A 10,274-nucleotide genomic window follows, 5' to 3' on the forward strand; every position below is an offset into this window, starting at 1 on the left:
TCAAGATCAATTGGATTTTTTCTTTAAACGGTGGGTAATTATTAGTGAATTTCTAAAAAAAAAAAATTGTCCATTTGTAATGCAGTATAAATCTGTTTAGTGATATTGAATTTTAAAATATTAAAAACAAATGTTAGTTAAAATCAAAATTATTAGATATTTTGTTTCTAATTATTGCATTCACTTAAACTAATTTAACAAAGTAATCAAGAATTGGAAATTCACTTGATTTCTTATGTAGCGATTTTCTTATTTTGTTGTAATTCAAAAACGAATAACTGTATATGCATGAAAATTCATTGATATTCTCATTTTGTATACATCATAAAATTTTGAAAATATTTTGATTCGTTTTGAGCTTTTTATGGACAAATTCAAATTTCAATTTGTTTGGTTTTTTTTCTATAAATATCAATACAATTTTATTTGGTGTTCCAAAATGTGTGAAAATGTAATATAAGGCTCCTGATATATTATTACAATAGCAGTGGAGAACATTAAAAATACATAGGCACAATTTTTTTTTTATAACCATTTGATTATATATAATATTATATATAATTTATCAAAATCTCGAAAGTGTTAATTAAAAAATTATAAAATGTAACTACTTTTATAACTAAGAATTGAAAATGTAAAACAAAGATTCTCATAAATAGTTCATACTGTAACCAAAAAATATAAAATCACAATTATTTTTTACAGACATTTTAAATTCAAATTCGGATGAAATTATATGTATATTAAAACCAAGAATAACGATTTCAGTTATTTGGTTGTAATTTAAAAATATTATTTGTTGATATATTAAAATTTAAGACTATATGTGTCTTATTTTATATACACAATGGTATTTTCAAATGTAATTTTTTTGTAAAAATGAATTTAACCTACTGCAATAAATACTAAAAATAATTACTTTACTTAACCACAATAATATCATAAAATATGCCTACCTATAGTAATATTATAGGTTGGCATACAGTCTTCACGCAGAATCATTTTTCTTAAACAATGATATTATATCATTGAATTTAAACTTAATACCATACATTACAGTGACCTACTTGTAACCTACTGTTCAGCAGATCAACATCCACTTACCTGCATTTTTTTATTATTTGATTGTAATCTTAATTATTATTTGTACAGAAATTGAATCTGAATCTGTTGAACTAACTACCACATTAATAAATGATGGAGACTTAGCTTGGACTGGGATTGAATCAATTTGGAAAAGACAGGTAACTATATACTTCAATTCATAAAAGAAAATAATACCTCATCTATTTTTAAAAAATGGATACACTATACAAAACCTTTGGGCTACAAATTAGTAAGTGTATTTAAATAATATTAAGAAGTATAATTTAAGAAAAGACAAAATTAGAAATTCATACCTTATAGACTAGGACCGCCTTACGGTATCTAGATACGAACATTATTTTGTGTGATGTTAAACGTTACATTATGCATGGACACCAATATTGCACTTCATACATCTTGTTGTTGTTTTTTGATGACATTGACCACACCTTGTTTGAGAGTCTTGGGGAATCATAAAAATTTGTCATATCTTATTTCCATAATAACACTGGATGGTTTCCCTCCACTTCTTCCTGGAGTGGGTTCTGTTTTGTAACGTGTCAGATATGAAATAACTATGCTTCTTCGAAATGCCAATTGATCTATTTTATTTTTGTTATACATCCTATGAAGTTGCCATACATTTTGAACGGCTAGGTCTATAATATATAGAACAGAAGAGTTCCATTTTTTACCTCTGATCCCAATACGATATTGTGATTTATTCTGTTCCATTCAATCTACACCACCCAATTTTTTTTATAATCAGAAACGATTTGCGGTTGTGAAATCCGTACCTACTCTTTTTTTTCGGAAGTAGACCAACGGTTTGCCACAGAAATAGGATCTGTCCCAATAGTATTTGAAGCTAAGCAGACAATGTTATTATCATGCCAACAGCAAATAAAAATTGCATTATTTGAAACAAAACTACAACTAGAACTTCTTGTTTGTTTTTTAATTTTTCCAAAATCAATTAGACATTTCATTATTTTGTTTGACCGAATAGTACCTGTCGCGCGAATGTTGATGGATTTGAGCTTTTCCAAAAAAGTGACACACGTAAAGTAATTATAGAATACCAAATAATATGGAGCAGGTCGATGGTTAATAATTTGGTTAGCATAAGCTAAAATAACAGATCCTCCTAATCTGTTTGGTTGAACTCGGTATTTTTCCTTAGTAAGGAGAGATCCATAATGCATATCCTAGACACAATGTCCCAACCCACACTTTAAATCCAAAACGAATTGGTTTTCTTCGGATAAATTGTTTGCATCCATGTTCACCATAATATGGCACCATGGATTCGTCTATGCTATGAAATTCTTCGTGTGGTGCGTGCATTAGGAATCTAGTATATATCATAGTAATTAACAGTCTTATTTTTGCATATTTATCAGAGTTATCCAGGTTGTTGTTGTTTGAAAAGTGAAGATTATGAAATATATCGCCAAATCTATTTCGCCTCATAGCATTGGTCACTAAACCATTATTTGTATCAGGGGCCAGTACATACGACGCCGAGACATTTCATTATTTTATTTTTTTATTTATTTTTTTATTTAAATTTAAATCTATGAGATTACTGGGCCTCACTGAGACATACTCGTGTGGAGGCCCAGGGTTATCTACTATACATTACATATTTACATACAAATTATAATTGACAGACATCTACAATATTTATATGTTTGAACATTATACCCAGATAATTGCAATAAAACACTTTAATTCATTTTTGGCAAATCCAAGGAGATATTTTTAGAAGAAGCATATATATTTGTATATTGTACAACAGAATCAAAAACTTGGTCACCGAAAAATTAATTCAAAAAAGTTCAAATGGCGCAAGTGAGCCGTATATTATTTTACTGTTTATCATCTGGCCCCCAAAGCTCTGTTATTTTAGGAGTCTCTAAATGTCCTTCACGCCAAATTTGAGATGAATTTTTTTGACTTTTTTTCTTGCCCACTACAACGTGTTTTATTTTTTTTTTTTTGATTCGTGATTGTCGGTGTTGAGAACTTTTTTGGTAAAATAACATTGGCTTTCAATACACTAGTATGTAAATGGTTTATATCACCTGCATGTTCGTCGTTATCGGAGTCTTCGTCAGTAATGCTTTCATCCGGAGGTTCTAAGAAAATAGTATCTTCACTCAGCTCATTTGACTCCAACAAATTTATGATATCATTCACAAAAAGAGATTTGAAAAAAATATAAATATGAGGAGACAGTGTCGGGGCCAACGTCACACACGTAGTCATCAAAAATGCTCAATGAGGGGCTTACAATTTGTAACCAACTTTTTAGAATTTGTAACCTCATCATATTTGAGTACTGATCGATTTTCCCATGAGGGTAATTCAATAAAAAAAAGTCCAGTTTGTAACTTATAATTCAACCACCCAATTCAATAAAATCGTTTAAAACATTAAAGTCACTTATAATAGATACTCAATTTGTAACCATTTAGTTAAATGAAATATTTTACCACACGTCCACACAATAATATCCTAATTATTATTATTATGTTTGTTGTGTACCAGCCGTTAATAATTGTTTTTATTATGGCATATTCACATGTTTGTATAATATTACATTTATGGTTTAACATTTTTGACTATAATGTGTCTTAAAAATAATAATATATACCAATTAGCTGCACCTGTTGTTGGCCTTACCTATAAATTATGATATTTTCTCCTTCTAATACAATTCAATTATATACGTATATAATACGTGGTAAAACAAATTGTTACCTACTACTTGTAACTTATGGGGATACCCACTATAACCATTCATTATAATTCAATAGTAGAAAATTAACTATAAACTATAAAGTTAATATTTCTTCGTATTATTAAAACAAATTGTTACTACTTGTAACAAAGTACTTACTTATACATACATCATGCTTAAGGCTTAACTTATTTAATATGGAACTCACTAATAATATTATTGTACAATATTTAAAACATTGTATTTAATATTTAAATGTTTATGATTATTTAACTATAAACTATAAAGTAAAGTAGGTAATGTAAATATTTCTTTGTATTATTAAAATTAGTAGTTAAACTGATACTTATTTTTATATAAAATAATAAGAGTGGTTTCACATATTTTGTCTCTTAACACTTATATATTGTTCTTTTTTTTTACCAAATCGTTATATATTTCTCAACAGCATTTAATTCGTTTGTACTTTGTAGTGTGCTACGTAGTGGCTCATTTTCTTTACATCTGAATCTCTAATGGATGCGATTGTAGCGAAAACCGAAATAACAAATTATTAATAATTAGGTTAACTATTATGTTAAATAATAAACTATTTTTTTTTTTTTTCCGTGGTATCGAGAACCAGAGGGGGGACCGCGTTAGCATTACTTCCCCCCTGGCCCCCATCGTTTATTGAATTAATCAACAACATTACATACACTATAACAGTGGGACAATCCCCCACTTGCTAATTGCTATTATTCAACAAATAATTATTTTACAAACAGATTAACAAGAGTGGGAGCCTCTGACTCCCTGGGTGCCTTCGGCTGCAGAGACTTAACTACGTTTACTGAACATGGAAGTCAGTCGGCAGGCTCCGCGGCTTGGCGTATTCTCTCCTCCTCCTCTTTGGTTGATAGAATCCCTTCCACCATGATGTAAAACTGTCGAAAGGTCTCCTCAGCATTCCTCAGCATCGTCCACTTCTCGTTCGGGTCCGCCGGCAGCTGGTCGAACGGGGGGGCCGCATACAATTTCTCCGATGTCGGCTGTTGATTGACTGTGTCCCAGCTGGGTGGCCAGCGGGATCCGGAACACGCTCCAGTAGGGGCACTCCGTCAGGGTGTGCTCGGCAGTGTCCTCTTGGCTAATAATTAACTATTATTATTAACTATTATGTTAAATATTAGCATTTTAAACAATTTTTTTAATAATAATAAAGTTGATCGTAATCCAGAAGTACTTAATACACGACGAACATCTGGACACGGACTTGTATATTTTGAGAATCGGTTGTTTTTCTATTTTTTCATCTTGATAGGTTTTTCTGCTTTATTTCTCCAATTTACTTGTGCCATTAGTTCATCTGTTATCATATTGATGTCAGATTCATCTGAATGAATATAGAATGCATCTTCACCATAAGAATCCAATTGACTGTCATTACATATGGGTATTGCTGTTTATATCAATATCCCTATTTGATTCATTATGATATAATATGTTATACTGTTTTTTGATTCAATATCATTACAGTTAATTTGTCCACTAATTTTAATGTTGATATTGTTTTCCATTTCCTTGTCATTGTTTATCTCACTACTAATATGTACCGTATTATCGATATTGTTGTTTGTTTCACAAATTTTTTTTATTTTAGATCCCTGGTTTTTAGTGACTTGTAACGATCTGACCACTTTCAATTCTCCTTCTATTGATAATAAATGTGATCCAACAAAACGGTCAATGATACTAAGTGATGTCTCAATTAATTTTTAGCATGAGAAAAATATCCTTCGATTGGTGCTTAAGTCTCCGTTTCATATTCTGATTTGTAGTATCTAGCTATTATGTTTGTCCAGAGTGGAAAATCTTTCGTAATAGGTACGAAGAAGAGAAGCACATAAATAAGGTAAAAAGTATCCATCTAAGCGATCACCTTGTATATTTGAGAGAACTGCTACACGTTCTTTTATACTTTTAATAAATGTATCCATATTATTTGAAATATTGCTCAAACTTTGAATATTATATTCAATGTCTTAATATTCTTCTAACAATTATTCTTCGTCATCTGAAATTATATTTTTTTTGAAACCATGGTTTTAGATTTGTTTCAAAATATTTTCTCTGAATTTTTCTGATGAAGTGTAATATTTTGTACCTTCTATATTACCATCCTTTTGATATGCAACGACTAAAATTTCAGTTAAAATTGTTTTAAATTGATCAAGTGTTTTTGATTTTATAAGAAGAACTATAGCTCTAACGTAAAATTCTTTCATTTTTCCGTGACTTCTTACATTAAAACACTTTCACCTACAGATCATTTAAATTAAATGAGCAATATCCAAACGCACATAAACTTGTATGTTAAGGCCCATAGTCTTTTCGGCTTAAAATTATATTGAGTGGTAATTTATAGGTACTTTTTATGGTGTCTACAAGAATTTTTTTTTTTTTTAACTAACAGGCGTTGGGTCTCGTCACCCGTCTACCATGTTTACGGTGTTTCAAGAAAAGAAAAATCATAAAAAAATATCCTGATGGTAACTATATGGGTTTAACTATACTTAGTGTTAATAATAAATTTCGAGTTGAAACTCATCATGTAATAATTGATAAATTTTGCTCAGAACTGGACAAAAGAAAAAATGCATATTGTGTAGTAGTTGAACACTTTTTATTCTTAACTAGACCACATGTTTAATCTACTAATGATGTTGAGGAATGTGTTAGTAAATTCATTAGTGTATATAAAAATGATATTGATGATTCAATCAAATAAGAAGTAGTAAATTTCAAGCAGTTTTAGATCAGTTAAAATTAACATTTGATGGAAGTGATGTACTCAAGAATTTGAATGGATGACCGAATGTAATATCATTAATATTTTCCCTAACATTCATATTTCTATAAGAATATATCTTAACATTCCTGTTGCTGATTGTACTGCAGAAAGAGCATTTTCGAAGTTGGCCAGAATTAAAAATAAAAATAGATCAACACAAACAAAAGATAATCTGTCATCGTTAATAATATTGTCCATAGAAAATTATATTCTACAACATTTATTTATCATTATTCCAGGCAATATATCAGTATGGTTTTTTGGTATGGGGAGGTTTGAATGAAAACGCGGTTAGACCACTAATTTTATTTCAAAGAAAAATTGTCAGATACTGTTTAGGTAGAAATAATTTAGTAAGTTAAACTGGTGAAAATTTTAAGCTGTTGAATGTGTTACCAGTCGAGAGTGTATATAAAAAGGTATCTATTCTATATATAACTAAAAATTGTGAAATATTTTTTGTAGTGGAAAAGATAAGAAAAAAAAAGGAATTGATGGTTTTTGATGTCAAAGTATGTAATTGCAAAAAATCTTTTGGTCAAAAATTCGTTGATTATTTAGGTCCTAATTATTATAATTCAATGCCGTTACATATAAAAAACTCATTTGCTACACAATAATTGTTCCCAATTACTGGGAATCTTAGTATTACGTACCTACATTAAAAAACAACTCGTGGTTATTTTCACTTAAAAAAAATAAATAAATAAATAAATAAAAAAAAAATTTTTTTTTCAATATTATAATAATTAAAATATAGAATAAGTTTTGAAATATTTTTTATTGTTACTTATAAAATGTATTATGTTACTACATCTTTTTATTTATGTTAATTTGGAATTAGGTTTATTTGTATGTAATTTTGTTTATTATTATGAAATGTAACTATCTACCACCATCACAATTATTACACTTAATGGAGGTAGATACTTTATTGTAAACATTTTAATAATATGCAAATCATCTTATTTATATTTTACAATAAAAAATAAATTAAAACAAAGTGAGTTTCCTAATGAAAATATGCCGGTCAAAAAGGTTAATTTAAAATGTCAAAATGTAGTTTTTCTAATCATGGGATTATATTCATGAGTATCTCAGGACTTATGATGTGTATTTTTGAAACAAAATATTTATTTTACTCTTACAAAATATGCAATGAAATTGATATAAACTTGTTTTTTTTTTTTAATTAAATTTATATTATTTATTTTTGTACGTTATAGTTTATATTATAACATAATTGGGGTCTAATGATGTAATTGATAATTTTATTATCAATAAATGTGCGATACCTGTTAAAATATCAACTTATCATTTAAGTATGTTTATTCATCGAGTTTCACGTTGTGTCGATAATATTCTATTATAATATGGTCAAATGATAAATATTTCGATTACATTAGCTGCACATAGTTGCACAATTTTCGTTGCTGTACGATTAAACTTTGTGTTCCGCGATTTTAACGTTTTTCGGATTTTACAATTTCTAATTCAATACGGCTTCCAAAACAACTATTACACGCGCAATGATTCACGAACTCATTTTAAAAGAAGCAAAATCAATATCGATTATCTAAAAAAAAGAAATTGTACTTAATTATGTATTAAACATTTTAAAAATTGATTGCAATGATATCGAATTACAAGAACGCTGCTACCACAGCCATACCAAGAGGACATAGACAGAACTATATACCGTGCTGGAATAAGGTATGCGAGCTACTTCTACAAGAATACGAGCAATCGGGAAGTGAGGTAACCGCAAATCGCTTAATGGCCCTATTAGACGAGGAAAGAAGGAATAGGTGGACCTCTGCAATGGAGGAGATGGATTACATCCACTCGAGCAGGAAAAGCTGGGCCCTTTTGAGAAAACTAGGAACCGCGCAGCCATCAAGTAAAGTTGGAAGTGTTGCAGCCAGCGATATAGCTAACCGACTGTTCAGAACGTCTAATATCAAACCCCAAAAGAGTGAAAAAATAGAAGCGAGAAAAGAACTTTCAGAACTACTAAACCTATGCGAAGAAAAGACGGCACTCATGAAAGACTTTACCGGAGAGGAAGTTCTAAACGCACTAAAATCAGTCAAAAATGGAAAAGCAGCTGGAACGGATGGAGTACTTCCAGAGTTTCTAAAAAACCTTGGACCCAGAAGCACTAACTGTATTGCAACACTTGCCACAAACATAGTTAACTCGAATAACATCCCAAAGTCTTGGCACGACTCCAAAGTTATAGCTATCTTAAAGCCTAATAAAGAACCCACCGACCCCAACAACTATAGACCAATATCTCTGCTATCATCTACATACAAACTCTTCGAAAGAATGATCCTAGCGCGTTTACAACCGATAATTGAAGCATCCTTGCCCATTGAACAAGCCGGTTTTAGGAAAAACAGAAATTGCTGCGATCAAGCGCTAGCTCTAGCCACGCACATAGAAAACGGGTTCCAAAGACAGCAAAAATCCGGCGCGGTTTTCTTAGACCTTTTTTCTGCGTATGACACAGTCTGGAAGAGAGGTCTAATTCTAAAACTAGCAAAAATATTAAAATGCAGAACAACGGTACGACTAATAGATAACATCCTGTCAAATAGAAAATTCCGTGTATCTCTTAGCGGCAAAGAAAGCCACTACAAGCGCCTCCAAAATGGACTCCCGCAAGGATCAGTACTGTCTCCACTATTATTTAACGCATATATAGCAGATATTACCGAAACGTCATCAAGAAAGTTTATGTATGCGAATGACGTTGTGCTAGTAGCTCAAGCCAGAAGCTTCGCAGAATTAGAGAATACGCTAAATGTAGACCTAGACAAATTGCAAAAATATTTTCACAAGTGGCACCTAACGCTTAATCCAGATAATTCAGTAACAAGAACCTTCCATCTCAACAATCGGGAAGCTAAAAAATAACTTGAAATATTGATCACAGGTAAAAAAATCGCTACTGAAGATTGTCCCAAATACTTAGGAGTGAAATTCGACAGAACTCTAACTTATAGCCAACACCTGGAATCCGTTAAAAATAAGTTAAAAACACGCAACAACATCATAGCTAAGCTAGCGGGCACCAGTTGGGGATGCAGCACCAGTGTACTCCGAACTTCAGCCTTAGCACTAGTGTATAGTGTCGCCGAGTACTGCTCACCAGTTTGGGGAAGAAGTGCGCATTGTAAGAAAGTGGATGTACAACTGAATCACACCATGCGAATCATCTCAGGAACTGTAAGATCCACACAGACGGAATGGCTACCGGTCCTATCAAATATAGCCCCTCCCGACCTCCAGAGGTTATCTCATACCTCAAAAACCATCTTAAAACTGAGCACCTTTCAAAACTTGCCCCTACAAAAGGATATTTTGGAACATCCTCCAATAAGGCTAAGCTCAAGGTACCCTATCTGGCGTAATAAAGTACCCGAAGAGCCCATAGAAGGGCTATGGAAAAAGCGATGGGACATAGCAGAAACTCGTAACAAAACTCTTGTAACTGACCCAACTATAAAAGTAACTGGTTGGGATCTTACACGGGCCCAATGGACAACTCTCAACCGCATCAGGGTGGAGCAGGGAAGATGCAATTACTTACTTCATAAATGG

Source organism: Acyrthosiphon pisum, chromosome X (genome assembly GCF_005508785.2).
Source record: "Acyrthosiphon pisum isolate AL4f chromosome X, pea_aphid_22Mar2018_4r6ur, whole genome shotgun sequence".
NCBI lineage: Eukaryota > Metazoa > Arthropoda > Insecta > Hemiptera > Aphididae > Acyrthosiphon > Acyrthosiphon pisum.